The sequence below is a fragment of the Neoarius graeffei genome, chromosome 1 (assembly GCF_027579695.1).
Source record: "Neoarius graeffei isolate fNeoGra1 chromosome 1, fNeoGra1.pri, whole genome shotgun sequence".
In the NCBI taxonomy this organism is placed as follows: domain Eukaryota; kingdom Metazoa; phylum Chordata; class Actinopteri; order Siluriformes; family Ariidae; genus Neoarius; species Neoarius graeffei.
In genome coordinates, this window is record NC_083569.1 from 121,175,823 (window position 1) to 121,191,492 (window position 15,670).

The window sequence follows — 15,670 nt, forward strand, 5'->3', positions numbered from 1 at the left end:
TCCTTTTTCTTAGACTGCCACCACTAGTGAGAACCAGAAGCCCAGATCCAGGCGGGCCTCAGGGCCTCTATAGCGCCCCCTAACTCGTTGTGATTTTGGCCTCCCGCATTAAGGTGCCTGGTTGCCATGTAGTTTGTAGTAGTGGCATGCCATTTGGTAGGCATATGTATCTCACTAAGCCGGACAAAAATGTAATGCCAATGCATTAGCCACGCCCAACAGGAAGTGAGGTAATTTCACTTTTGTGCGAAATGCATGGCCACGAAGACGGCGCAACTCCTCCTATACCGTTCATAGGAATGTCACCAAAATTGATACACATCATCTACAGACATGGCTGACAAAAGTTACTAAATACGTTTCGCGTAGCATAAACCGTTCAGAAGTTATACATCAATCAATTTTCAATGCAAAATTTTACAGGCTTAAAAATTCATAACAAATCTTCTAATTGCTCAAAACTGCTCATACTTCACACGCAAATCACTCATTGGGCTTCTGACATGTTACCCAATTTCTGTGATATTTCGCCACTGGGGGCGCTATTTTTGGGCAAAAAATCCAATCTTTCCTCAAATTTGTCCATGAATGTGTATGTACCCCTGTAGTATCATGTTTACAGATGATTCACAGCCATGCTGATATTCCAATCGAGGGTTAGCTAGTGCTGTTGATTTCTGGATTGTGATTGATCAGGAAGTAATAGTAATTAAGATCTATAGGCAATTAATGCACTCGCTCTAAAGCGTTATTGTTTCTATAGTAACAGTTCATTCACAGGGACTTATACAGTGGACGCTCCACATAAGCATTAAAAAAATGTGTGTAATTGTTGATATGGTGAAAATTCTGTACAGGGATTTTGACGTAACATCAGTTTTGTCACAGTGTTTGTAACAGTATTTAATATACTAACTGTTTAAACATATCCATGGAATGAATGACAGGATGTTTCAAAAGTGAACCTTGATCCTGATTATATACTGCTGTATGTGTAACATGGAATTGCACATAGTGATCCAACTTTGCTTTCTGAATGTTTATAAACTCATTGAAATGTTGAACAGGTCTCATAAAACAGTGCTTCTTTTACACTTTCTTTATCAAGAAGCAAATCTGTTTCTTTTATAATATTCAAATGTAGCTATTAGAGTTTCATTATATACAAACAGCAATGTTTCCTTTTCAAATGTGAGTTTATTTAACAGAAAAAATATGATAATGAGGAATACAAATGTACTTTAATGAATTAATGCAACAAATAAAATGAATTCATGCCAACAGCCTGCATTTCAAATCAGTGATATAGTGCCAAAATCATTAAAGCAAATGTTTATGTTCAAAGATGATATTTATACCTCTGTGCAAAGCAACAAACTATAGATGGATGAAAGGCGCATTGCAGAAAATATAATTAAGATTTATTCACTGGTGCAGTTGAATTTTCAAACTGCCGTTGGTCAATTTTCTTCATTCTTCGTTGCACCCAGTCCAGACTGGGGTTGCCACACACCCTGCGACCATTAAATAAGGAAAAACTGTAGGAGATGAGAAAATCTGGGTTAACAACAACACAAAATACATTTTCAGAATATCCAGAAGAACTGCAGTTCTGAGGATCAGGACGCTAAGTTACAATTTAACACAACTGTTATTCTGAAATGAATAAAAATAAAGATTATGTGGTGAAAGCTTACATGACTCCACGATGTGTACAGTCAATCCTTGTTTCCCTGTAGTCTTGAATGACTCTCACAGGGATTACAACCTTGGCAAATATGAAACAGCATTCTTCTACTCCATCTACATCTGTGTGAAAACAGTGATTCATGTATTGAAAGTATGGACTTGTCTTTGTTTATACCCGACATTTTGTACCTTCAGTATGTATATTTTACCTCGTACCTGGAAAGGATGCATGTGATATACCTTTAATCTGCCTTTTAGAGTTAAGCTTTACTTTATTAGTGATAATTGATGGTAAAAATAACTGATGGTGGTATGAGAGTATGCTCATGCTTCCCCATTACCCCCCACCCTCCGGAAAAAAAATGTGATCAGTTAGGTAAAGTACAGGGCGGTACAGTGGTGTAGTGGTTAGCACTGTCGCCTCACAGCAAGAAAGTCCTGGGTTTGAGCCCAGCGGCGACAGGGGCCTTCTGCGTGGATTTTGCATGCTCTCCCTGTGTCTGCGTGGGTTTCCTCCAGGTGCTCTGGTTTCCCCCACAGTCCAAAGGCATGCAGGTTAGGATAATTGGTGGCTCTAAATTGACCATAGGTGTGAATGGTTGTCTGTGTCTAATGGCCCTTTTCCACTACCCTTTTTCAGCTCACTTCAGCTCGCTTCAGCTCACTTCAGCCTGACACGGCTCGCGTTTCGACTACCAAAAACCAGCATGACTCAGCTCGCTTCAGCCCTGCTTAGCCCCTAAAACTCGCACCGTTTTGGAGTGGGGCTGAAGCGAGCCAAACCGAGCTGAGTGAGGCTAGGGGCGTGAGCAGACACTCCCCTGTGCACTGATTGGTGAGGAGGAGTGTCCTCACATGCCCACACACGCCCCGCGAGCGCGCTGGGATCTGTAAACACCGTAAACCCGGAAGAAGGAGAATTATGAGAATTTCTGAAGCCTTATGCGCCTCGCCTCATCTATACGCTCTTGCCAGTATCTGTTGGCGTTGTCGGTGACAACAAGCCACAGCACCAAGACCAGCAACACTAACGACTCCATGTCCTCCATGTTTATTGTTTACTATCCGGGTCGTGAGACTACCGCTTAAAAGCTCACTGATGTCACTGTTTGCGCTGCTTAACGACATCACGTGACGTCCACCCACTTTCGCTAACTCCACCCAATGTGTCCACCCACTTCCAGCCAGCACGGTTCAGCGCGGTTGTAGTCGAAATGCAACTCCAACAGCCCCGCTCAGCTCGACTCAGCACGGCACGGCTCAGCCCGACTCAGCCGCGTTTGTAGTGGAAAAGCGGCATATGTGTCAGCCCTGTGATGACCTGGCGACTTGTCCAGGGTGAACCCCGCCTTTCGCCCGTAGTCAGCTGGGATAGGCTCCAGCTTGCCTGTGACCCTGTAGGACAGGATAAGCGGCTACAAATAATGGATGGATGGATGGATGGATAGGTAAAGTACAGGAACATACATATAAACCTATCTATTGTCAAGACCCTGTAGGCCAATTGGCTTGTCAAACAACCTCTTATGAAGTTGTCTACATCTATCTTGAGCACACTTCATCCACCGTTAGCTTGCTTTTCCAGACAAACAACCATTCACACTTTAGCCAGTTAACTTAACTGCATGTCTTTGGACTCAAACAATTAGCAAGGAAACTGGCCAAAAACAGTTCCAAGCATGCCAAACAGATATCAAGGAGGGGTGACAGCCATTAACAATCACAAAAATTTCAAACTAGCAGTGAGTCATGTTATTGTGTGCATTTGAAACAGGAATTTTTACATCCCACATTATGACAGGCAGTTTAATGAAATCCTCCCAGATGTGGTCTTGACCAGTCTTGAAATAAAATCCCAAGTCTTTTCAGTCTTAGACTGAGACAAGACCGAGTAAAAATAAGGTCGATTCTGAGACATGACCGAGACCTTCAAAAAGTAATCTTGAGACAGGACTCGAGACCAAGACTGATCTCAAGTACAATAACATGAGTTGGAAGTAATGAATACTAAGCTTTTAAAGTAAAAAAGTTAAATTGAATATATCAAAACCTGCAAGAGATTTTTGGGTGTATGTCCAACACACTTTCATTGGGAACATTATGCCTTTTAAGCAACCTGGTATGTTTTCATACCAAAATTCAACAACAGAGAAGAAGAAACCTTTATTTGTCACATGCACACTTCAAGCACAGTGAAATTCATCCTCTGCATTTAACCCACACATACACTCAGAGCAGTGGGCAGCCACACCAGAGTGCCCAGGGAGCAGTCAGGGGTCAGGTACCTTGCTCAAGGGCACCTCAGCCCAAGGCCGCCCCATGTCAACCTTAACTGCATGTCTTTGGATTGTGGGGGAAACCGGAGCACCCAGAGGAAACCCACGCAGACATGGGGAGAACATGCAAACTCCACACAGAAAGGCCCTCGCTGGCCACTGGGCTCAAACCTGAAACCTTCTTGCTGTGAGGCGACCGTGCTAACCACTACACCACCGTGCCGCAACAGACTCATTACTAAGCAAGAATAAAGCATCATGCCTGAAAGATTAGTGATTTTTTTTTGTTTGTTTTAGAATTCTGCTCTCAATATTGTGACATAGAAGAACAAACCTGGCAGTTTTATGAATCAGAATTCACAACAATCCCAATTAAGTGCAAAGCAATTATGCACCACTTTAAGTTGAATTCAGCAAATACAGACAATAATACAAATAAAAATAGATAAGAAATTCAAAAGATGGACTTTATCTTACTGTTGGCCACTGTGAATGACTGCAGGCAGGCAACACCCAGCAGGAGAAAAGGGAAGATCATGACTGCTGATGGTGATGATGATGATGATGATGATAAGGATGATGATCACGATGTTTACAGAATCGTGTGAATGCAAACATCACCTCGGCAGTAGTTTTATTAGCTGATTAGAGGTGTGGGAGTATGTGGTTTGGGGGTGGGTGAGTAGGGGGGCTCAGATTGTAAGTAATGAAATGTGACCAAGAGGGGGAAAAAGCACCTCTTCCACAGGAAACCCAGCTGTGGTTTTCACCTTAACTAACACAGAACTGAGCAGCATTTAACACCTCATAGCCAAACTCACATATTATGTATCAGAATAGTTTCAGTTTTCTTTGAATAAAGAGCATCATTAAATTTATAATCAACACTGCAAACAATCACACACAATAAATACTTTAATCACACAAGCAAGTAAGTATGTATACTTCTTTGAATTGGTGATAATTGTACTCTTAGACTTGTTTTATATTAAAGTAGGTGAAAGTAGTAAATCAGAATAACCTGATAGTTTAACTTCATGGATTGAAAATCAGCAACTTGAATAAAACAAGAAAAAAGTGATCAGCTTTTGTAAAAAGTATGAAAACTAAATGCCTGAACATCCGGGGAAACATAGCAGGCCATGATGAAAAACAAAACTACTCTCTGTGCTAAATATGTTGTTTGTGGTCAACAGGAGCAAAAGGTGTTTGGGTGAGAAAGAGATAACGATCAGCATGCTAGCTGTGACACACAAGTTGCACACAGAGTCAACATACTGAGTCTGAAGGCCAAACACACTAAAAAAATATCTCATTCCACTAGCTTTGCATTGATCATGAAAAATCGAGAGGTCTTCTTAATTTAATTAAATTTTATTTGCATTGAAGTTTTAAAAAGATACACATTGTCACAAAACAGCTTTACAGGAATCCAGGTGTAGAGTCACATGTTTTATGAGCAAGCCAGAGATGACCTCTTTATTGCAAACTATTTTCGGGTGAAAATAGATAATGCATGCTCTAAAAGTCACAAGAAGCAATCAGAAATTGTCATCTCATTTCACTAGTTTGTATATTCAGTGGATTGTCATGAAGTAGGAAGATTTTCTGAAGACAGTGAAAATGTAGTCAAATAGAGTGGAATATGATGGTTTTATCTGAGTATACAACAGATTATAATTTATTTCTTATAGAAAGAAGAAATCTTTGGTAGTGAGTTGACAAACTATTAGCATATTTACAAAAGATTATAATTATATCCACTTCATGTTAAAACTGTTAAAAATATTATGATCATGTTATCTGTTATCAGGCGGTGTAGTGGTTAGCACTGTCACCTCACAGCAAGAAGGTCCTGGGTTCGAGCCCAGTGGCCAGCGAGGGTCTTTCTGTGTGGAGTTTGCATGTTCTCCCTGTGTCTGCATGGGTTTCCTCTGGGTGCTCCAGTTTCCCACAAAGACATGCAGGTTAGGTTAATTGGTGGCCCTAAAGTGACTGTTGGTGTGAATGTGAGTATGAATGGTTGTTGTCTCTGTGTTAGCCCTGCAATAACCTGGCAACTTGCCCAGGATGTACCCTACCTCTCGCCCATAGTCAGCTGGGATAGGCTCCAGCTTGCCTGCGACGCTGTAGAACAGGATAAGCAGCTACAGATGATGAATGGATGGATATCTGTTATCACCCAAATGAGGATGGGTTCTCTTTTGAGCATACTGATGTACTGCATTACAGTATGGTACGGCAGCTGCACTGCTGTAGACAGGGAGAGGCTCCAGAGGGTAGTAAAGGCAGCACAGAGGATCATTGGCTGCCCTCTCCCCTCCCAGTAGGTGAAAGTAGTAAATCAGAATAACCTGATAGTTTAACTTCATGGATTGGAAATCAGCAACTTGAATAAAACAAGAAAAAAGTGATCAGCTTTTGTAAAAAGTATGAAAACTAAATGCCTGAACATCCGGGGAAACATAGCAGGCCATGATGAAAAACAAAACTACTCTCTGTGCTAAATATGTTGTTTGTGGTCAACAGGAGCAAAAGGTGTTTGGGTGAGAAAGAGATAACGATCAGCATGCTAGCTGTCACACACAAGTTGCACACAGAGTCAACATACTGAGTCTGAAGGTCAAGCACACTAAAAAAATATCTCATTCCACTAGCTTTGCATTGATCATGAAAAATCGAGAGGTCTTCTTAATTTAATTAAATTTTATTTGCATTGAAGTTTTAAAAAGATACACATTGTCACAAACAGGGCCGTCGACAGGGGGGGACAACCGGGTATTTTGTCCCGGGCCCAGGCATGAGGGGGGGGCCCAGAACTGGTCCCTCATGAAGATGCCATTAATCATTCTGTTTCATTTCAAAATGCGTTGATTTGGGGGAGAAAAATGTGCTATATTTGCATTCAATGAATGATTTCTGGTTCTTTTGCCTTTATCGTCTTCGAAAATAGATTCAAGAACCCACCTACCACCCCTAATGCAGAAATGGTTTGGTCTTTGATTAAGGCGCCAAATAACACGGCACTATTCCATCATAACGCTTCGACAATAAGCGTGCGAGCCTGTTTGCTAACATGCACAAGTCAGGAGCAAAGAAAAGAAAAGAGAAAAAGAGATGAAGCCAAGAGCCTCAGGGGCTCACTGCATAGATATTTTAGAAAAAATTCAGATGATGCAGCAGGTGGTGAAGGCAGTGGGGCAGCTGAGCCAGGTAAGACACAGATAACTTTTTTCCAGCTCCGTAATGTAACCCCAGCACGCGCGACGCGCCATTCATAATTATAAAGTAGGGGATAGCAGGGTACACTGAGTGAACACTGAAATGCACAGGGCATTGAATTATTTCATAAACATATCGGTTTAATAACACTGTGTTGCATATATCTCAATGAAGCAAAGAATAGCACATTGGCCCGCAATCATATCCAAATGTTTTAGGCACGCTTGCTGAGCTGCGCTGAGCTGGACTCCGGTTAGCTGAAAGCCCGTGGAACGCTGCCTCTTGTTAATTAAACCTTATTTTGTTGGAAATCATCCCGTGTAGATACGACGGCATGTGAAATTGCCAGCTAGATAGAGTTTAATGTAACGAATGGGCTATAAATGGGGTGTTTTGAGGTTAGTCTGTTGCAAAACATTAAACTTTCGCTTAGACTGGATACTCTTCAAACAATTCCCTTGCTCAAGTGAAAAATGATAGGCCTGTATAAAAAGCGCAATTAATGAAAGTAGCCTAATAAGCCCTAAATGAATAAAACAACCTCTGTTTTATTGTTGTTGCTTACACGTTAAGATTTTGAAATCTTCTCGGTCCAGTTCTATATCCAGGGAACGTTGTAATCCTTTTGGTTTATCCGTAATAAACGTGTCAGCCCCCAGGTCAGATAGGCTAATGTTACGTGGTTGGGAGGGTGTCAATTTTTTTTGTAACATTCTAAATCGAGTACAGAAAGGACGTTTCTGAAAAACAAGACAAAAAAATACACTGAAAAACTCACTGTACACATCACTAGTGGCACACACGGACTGGCCATCGGGAGTAGCGGGAGTTTTCCCGGTGGGCCGGCAGAGAGAAAAAAAAAAAAACAGTTGCGCGCTGGCCTTTAATATGATAAGCAATGTTAACAGTTTCTTTAAGAAACTGTTAACATTGCTTATTACAGTTGCGCGCTGGCCTTTAATATGATAAGCAATGTTAACAGTTTCTTAAAGAAACTGTTAACATTGCTTATCATATTAAAGGCCAGCGCGCAACTGTTTTTTTTTTTTTTTCTCCGCTGGCCCACACTGAACCACCGGCCCACCACTCCCGCTACTCCCAATGGCCAGTCCGTGTGTGACTAGTGGTGATGCTTCTATGTTCAGATTTCGGGAAAGCCATAACTCCGTTCTCATTGAGGCCCAGTTCCATCCCGTAAACAATCATTTTGGTTTATCAACTACCTGCGCTCAAACATGTCACAGGAGAGGCGGCTATGCTCTCTATAGAGCGCGAACTTGCAAAGAAGCTGGACTTCAATGACCTTATTGACGACTTTGCCACAGCAAAAGTCCGGCGCATTGCATTTCGCACCTGAATAGTTGCAGACTAAGGAAATGTTCAAACTGTAAAATATGTTGAAATGTTGAAATAAAATGGTTGACTGTTATAATGGGCTTGGAATACCTGTTATTTAAGGGTTGGAGTGAATGGAGACTGTGAAAAGAGGGGTTGGGTGTGGGTGGTTGCTGTGTGGCGATGTGCGTGCGTGCGTATGTGTGTGTGTGTGTGTGGGGGGGGGGGGGGCACTCAGATTATTTGGGGGGGGGCCCACTCAGATTATTTTGTCCCGGGCCCAGCCAAAGCTGTCAACGGCCCTGGTCACAAAACAGCTTTACAGGAATCCAGGTGTAGAGTCACATGTTTTATGAGCAAGCCAGAGATGACCTCTTTATTGCAAGCTATTTTCAGGTGAAAATAGATAATGCATGCTCTAAAAGTCACAAGAAGCAATCAGAAATTGTCATCTCATTTCACTAGTTTGTATATTCAGTGGATTGTCATGAAGTAGGAAGATTTTCTGAAGACAGTGAAAATGGAGTCAAATAGAGTGGAATATGATGGTTTTATCTGAGTATACAACAGATTATAATTTATTTCTTATAGAAAGAAGAAATCTTTGGTAGTGAGTTGACAAACTATTAGCATATTTACAAAATATTATAATTATATCCACTTCATGTTAAAACTGTTAAAAATATTATGATCATGTTATCTGTTATCAGGCGGTGTAGTGGTTAGCACTGTCGCCTCACAGCAAGAAGGTCCTGGGTTCGAGCCCAGTGGCCAGCGAGGGTCTTTCTGTGTGGAGTTTGCATGTTCTCCCTGTGTCTGCATGGGTTTCCTCTGGGTGCTCCGGTTTCCCACAAAGACATGCAGGTTAGGTTAATTGGTGGCTCTAAAGTGACTGTTGGTGTGAATGTGAGTATGAATGGTTGTTGTCTCTGTGTTAGCCCTGCAATAACCTGCCAACTTGCCCAGGATGTACCCTGCCTCTCGCCTATAGTCAGCTGGGATAGGCTCCAGCTTGCCTGCGACCCTGTAGAACAGGATAAGCGGCTACAGATGATGAATGGATGGATATCTGTTATCACCCAAATGAGGGTTCTCTTTTGAGCATCCTGACGTACTGTATTACAGTATGGTACGGCAGCTGCACTGCTGTAGACAGGGAGAGGCTCCAGAGGGTAGTAAAGGCAGCACAGAGGATCATTGGCTGCCCTCTCCCCTCCCTGATGGACATTTACACCTCCCGCTGCCTTAGCAGAGCTAAGAATATTATCAAGGATAGCTCCCACCCTGGCTTTGATGTGTTCAACCTGTTGCCCTCAGGGAGGTGCTACAGGTGCATCAGGGCAAGGACAAGTAGATTAAAAAACAGCTTCTTTCCAAAAGCCATAACCGCCCTGAACTCGGATATACTCTGACTTTATAGTCTATTTTATTTTACTATTTTACTAATTTATAAATGTGCAGTACTTTATAAGGTGACTCTCTATGCAATACTTTTATAATGTGCAATACCACACTCCAGAATGTGAAACGCAACACATGCACATCAGGACTGTGCACCTTACACACAACACATACATCTCAGGACTGTGCACCTTACACACAACACATACACCTCAGGACTGTGCACCTTACACACAGCACATACACTAGAGCCCTGCACTCGCGGGACCCGCCGCAAAGCGGTGCAGCGCGGGACAAATTTTGAAAGCTCATTGCGGACGCGAGCGGGACCGGAAGTGCACATATGCGCGTGCGGGCGGGAGCGGGAGTGCACATATGCGGTGCGGGCGGGAGCGGTGATAAGCTGAAGTCCCGCTAACTAAAAACGTGTTTGAAATAAAATTTATAAATTATTAATTTATGTCTATCATATATAATTTGTGCGGGATATTTTATTTGGCATTAATAAAAACATTTTAAGATGCCTAAATTTGCAGAGAGAGTCAGATTGCCAGATTTTTTTGTGGGCACGGGCGGGAGCGGGACTGAAAATCATAATTCTTTGCGGGCACGGGCGGAAGTGGGACTGCACAATGCGGGCGCGGGCGGGAGCGGGACTGAAAAATCCGACCCGCGCAGACCTCTAACATACACCTCAGGACTGTGCACCTTACACACAGCACATATACCTCAAGTCTGTGCACCTTACCTTACCTTGCAATAATTCATAATGTGTAATATTTTTATCTTATAATGTGACTCTCTCGTGCAATAATTTACAATGTGACTGTCACTGTGCAATACTTTATATGTGCAATACCTCACTCCATAATGTGTAACACAACACATACACCTCAGACTGTGCACCTTACACCCCCACTTTTTTTTTCTCTCTCTCTTTTCCCTTCCCCCCTTCCTCTCTCTCTCCCTCTCTACATGCTGTTTGCACTGATATTGGAGATGCTTTAATCTCATTGTACATGTGTATAGTGACAATAAAGGCATTCTATTCTATTCTTTTGAGTCTGGTTCCTCTCGAGGTCAACATGAGGATGTCATGTCGTCTGAGGGAGTTTTTCCTTGCCACTGTCACCAAAGACTTGCTCATTGGGGTTCATATGGATAAAATTAGCTCATGTTTAAAGTCATTAAAATTCTGTAAAGCTGTTTTGCAACAATGTCTATTGTTAAAAGCACTATAAAAATGAACTTGACTTCCATCACCTCCATGAATCACCTCTTTATCAAGTTTGAGGGGTTTAAGTGCCTGAGTGATCCCAAGAGCTATGCTTTTGGGGGCAACTTGCCCAAGGCAGATTGGTCCTAGGTGAGGGGCCAGACAAAATGTGATTCCTCGGCTCACAGGAAGCACAATACCGTGGCTACAACAGAGGTACTGGGGCCTGACCCTGGAGACAGATTTGCACTGAGTTCCTTCAGGCTCTGGATGTTATCTTGGTTGACATGCCTCTTCAACATTGTGCGGTGGCCAGGTCCAGTGCCTCTGGATTGGCAGACTAGGGTGGTGATCCACCTTTTTAAGAAAGAGGATTGGAGGGTGTGTTCCAACTTTAGAGGATCACACTCTTCAGCCTCCCTGGGTCTGGGAAGGTCAATGCAATGGTGATGGAGAAGAGAGTCCATCTGTTCATGAAACCTCAGATTCAGGAGGAATAATGTTTTTTTTTTGTCCTGGTTGTGGAACACTGGACCAGCATTTTACCCTCCCAAGGGTACTGTAGGTTGCATGGGAGTTTGCCTAACCAGTCTACATGTGCTTTGTGGACTTGGAAAAGCACAACATTGCATACAACCATGTCCCTCATTGTGTCCTGTCAGGAGTGCTTCAGGAGTATGGGTTACTGGGCCCGCTGCTGCAGGCTATCCGGTCCCTGTATATCCAGAATAAGAGCCTGGTTTGCATTGCCAGTAATAAATCAGACTAGTTCTCAGTGGGTGTTGGAAGTCATTGCCTCAAATGGAGAAGCTGAAGTATCTTGGGATCTTGTTCCCAAGTGGGGGAAGACTCGAGTGGTAGATCCACAGGCAGATCAATGCAACTCCTGCAGTGATGTAAATTTTGTACCAGTCTGTCATGGTGAAGCTGAGCCAAAAGGTGAATCTGTTGATGGCCACAAGATTTAGGTCATGAGCAAAAGAAAGCCAAAAGATTGCAAATACAAGAAATGAGATTTCTCTGAAAGGTGTCTAAACCCACTCTTAGAGACAGGGTGAGAAGATTGGATATTTGGAAGGGGCTCAGAGTAAAGCCACTGCTCCTCTGCATCAAAAAGATCCAGCTGTGGTAGTTTGGGCACCTATCAAGGATGTCTCCAGGATGCCTACGAGGTGAGATGTTCCAGGCATGTCCAACTGGGAAGAAATTCTATGGCAGATCCAGGGCATGCTGAAGAGATTATATCACTCGGATGGCTTGGGAACACCTTGGTGTCCCCTCAGAAGTGGTGGAGGAGGTTGCTGGGGGAGAAGGCCTGGACATTTCTGGTGGAACTGCTGCCCCATGACCCAGACACAGATAAGTGGCAGAAAATGGATGGATGGATGGATATAATTTCTCTCAAGAACACCGATAACAACATATAGTTGTCATGATGATCCAGGACATAGGCATGAAGGAGACAGTTAAAGATGGAATAATTTGGTTATATTACTATAACTATCAACATGAAAAGAGTTTAAAACAAAGAAAAATGGTGAAACAAACAATGGTGATCAGTGATTGGTTGGTGAAAACAACAGTAATAAGTGATCATAGGTAACAATGGTGAAAAGTGATTGGTTGTTTGGAGCTGTTTGGAGCAGTGGCTGGTACAGGATAATTCCAAATGTATGCTCAAAAAAGTTTTTTTTAATTAATAAATTTATTTTTTGTTTGTTTTTTGCTAGGATCATCCAGCAGATTTATCAGTCTCAGAAAAAAAGCTATCAAATTTATTGTTTGTGCAAATATTTGTATTTGTGCATCAGGTCAAATTTTCTCTTCCATTTCCAAAATACAGAGTAAGAGAAGAGTGGGGGGAGGGTGGACAGGAAGTAAATTAGGTCATGGTTTGATGTGATACAGCCTCTTTACCACACATTTCCCTTGTGATATTGCAAAAGAACACAATAACATTGGCAAACATGTGAACAACAGAAAAAAGTCTGAATCAGACAGCGTCAGCATTTATTTATACTGTGTTGTTTTGCCTCTTCTATTTGCTTTGGCCTGAGTAGTGTTCAACACTCCATAGCCAAAATCACATAAAATGTTGAAGAATAATTTCAGTTTTATTTGAATAAATAGCATAATGATATCGAATAATAATATTTCAACACAATCACACAGTAAATCCAAGGACACTGTTCATTATTTTATTTAAACAAGAAGCATAATAAATACTTTTGTAGTTAATAAATGAATAAATAAATAAATAAATAAATAAATATATCTAGGTTTTTTTGTGCAATTATATATATATATATATATATATATATATATATATATATATATATATATACACACACACACACACACACACACACACACACACATATATATATATATATATATATATATATATATATATAAAATCTCATCTCATTATCTCTAGCCGCTTTATCCTGTTCTACAGGGTCGCAGGCAAGCTGGAGCCTATCCCAGCTGACTATGGGTGAGAGGCGGGGCACACCCTGGACAAGTCGCCAGGTCATTGCAGGGCTGACACATAGAGACAAACAACCATTCACACCTACGGTCAATTTAGAGCCACCTTTTAGCTTAACCTGTATGTCTTTGGACTGTGGGGGAAACCGGAGGAAACCCACGCAGAGCATGCAAACTCCACACAGAAAGGCCCTTGTCAGCTCCTGGGCTCAAACCCAGGACCCTTTTGCTGTGAGGCGACAGTGCTAACCACTATGCCTGTCTATCTAGTCCTATCCTCACTGTTGAAGGTTGGGGACCATGGATACAGCATACACCACCACTCTCCACTGTCTCCTCTCTCTGGCAACAGTTGTACATTCCCCCACTGGTCTCCCCATCCAGTCTCTGATGTCATCCATCCAGTGGTATCTTTGTCATCCCCTCAACCTCTTCCTGTCAATTCTGCCCTCGAGGATGTGGGCACAGAGGTTCTGTGCCCTGATGATGTGGCTGAAGTACTGTAGCTTCCGCCTTTGGATGGTTGCCATGAACTGCCGCTCCGTGCCCATCTCTTCCAGGACTGACTTGTTGGTTCTGTGGTTGATCCAGCTGATCCTCAGTGCCTGTCCGTAGCAGTCCATCTCAAATGCCATCAGTTTCTTGATGTCCGCAGCTCTCAGGGTCCACATCTCACAGCCGTCCAATGCCATAAGCCATACCACCGTCCTCAGGCATTTCAGCTTGGTGTTCTTCTGGATAGCGCGGTCCCTCCACAGAGTGGTGAGCGACTGGATGGCGGATCTTGCTGCTCCAAGCTGAGCCCTGATCTCGTGGCTGCAATCTGCTGTCTGCTCAATGATGGAACCCAGGTACTTGAACTTCTCCACCTGGTCCAATGTGACACCTTGGCAGTGAATGTTAAGTTGTTCTGGCTCCCTGGTGGCTGCCATCACCTTTGTTTTCTTGGTGTTGATCTCCAGCTGGTACTCCCTGGAGACTCTGTCGACCTCATCTAGCAGAGCCTGTAATCATGCTGGTGATGTCGCTATCAACATGATGTCCTCGGTGAAGCGTAGGTTGTTCAGTTCCTGGCCGCTGACGGTGATTCCAACCCAGTTGAGTTCATCTGCCGACTGCTGCATCACCTCCTCGGAGTAGAAGTTGAAGCATATGGGTGACAAAAGGCAGCCCTGTCGTGCTCCCTTCCCGATGGTGAACCACTCCATGAAGTTGTCTTCCACTCTGACCGCCCCCTGCTGCCCACTGTACAGGTTCCTCAGTAGTTTAATTACTGTGCCGCTGACTCCCATCTTCCTCAGCATGTCCCACAGTTTGGAGTGACGCACTGAGTCAAACGCCTTTTTGTAATCTATGAAGGCCATGTACAGCTGGGTGTTGAATTCCCTTGCCTTCTCCATAATGATCCTGATATTGAAGATCTGGTCCCTTGTGTTGACCTTCTTCCGAAAGGCCATTTGCACCTCCGCAAACTGCTCCTTGGCGGTCTTCTGGGTCCTCTGGAGCAGGACTTGCAGGAGGATCTTGCTGGCGTGACTGATCAGGGCAATGGTGCGGTGGTCTGCACACTCCGTGGCCCCTGTGTTCTTCGGAATTGGGATGAACACTGATCTAAGCCAGTCTGTCGGCCACTCACCCGTCTCCATAATCTTGTTGCACAGCTTGCAGAGCACCTTAGTCATCTCTGGGTTATCGGTCTTGAGTAGATCTGCTGTAAAGTTGTTGATACCCCTGGCTTTGTTATTGGGTAGTTTCCTGATGGCCTCCTGTACTTCTGATTCCAAAATGACAGGACCTTGTTCTTGTTCTTGTATGTCGTCCATGTCGAGGTTACCATTGTTGTGATAGAGACTCTTGCCATAGTCATTCCATCTCCTCAGGATGTTCTGGAGATCTGTCAGGACATGGCCCTCCGGGTCTTTGATGTTCCTCTTTCGTGGCTGGAAGCCCTTCCTCAAGGTCTTGATGAGGTCATAGGCCTTCCTGATGTTGTGGTGCTTAAGCCCTACCTCCACTGCAGCACACTGCTCTTCCAGCCACC

General features: G+C 43.2%; 1 long non-coding RNA gene across 1 annotated transcript; it reads right to left on the minus strand.

Annotated features, from left to right (window-relative positions):
* Positions 1-1,177: 1,177 nt before the first annotated feature.
* On the minus strand, positions 1,178-4,583 carry LOC132882881 (uncharacterized). Its single transcript, XR_009654258.1, has 3 exons — positions 4,443-4,583; positions 1,698-1,809; positions 1,178-1,538 (listed from the first exon to the last, which is right to left on the minus strand). It is a non-coding gene; the product is annotated as an uncharacterized LOC132882881 (long non-coding RNA).
* Between the last annotated feature and the right edge of the window lie 11,087 nt (positions 4,584-15,670).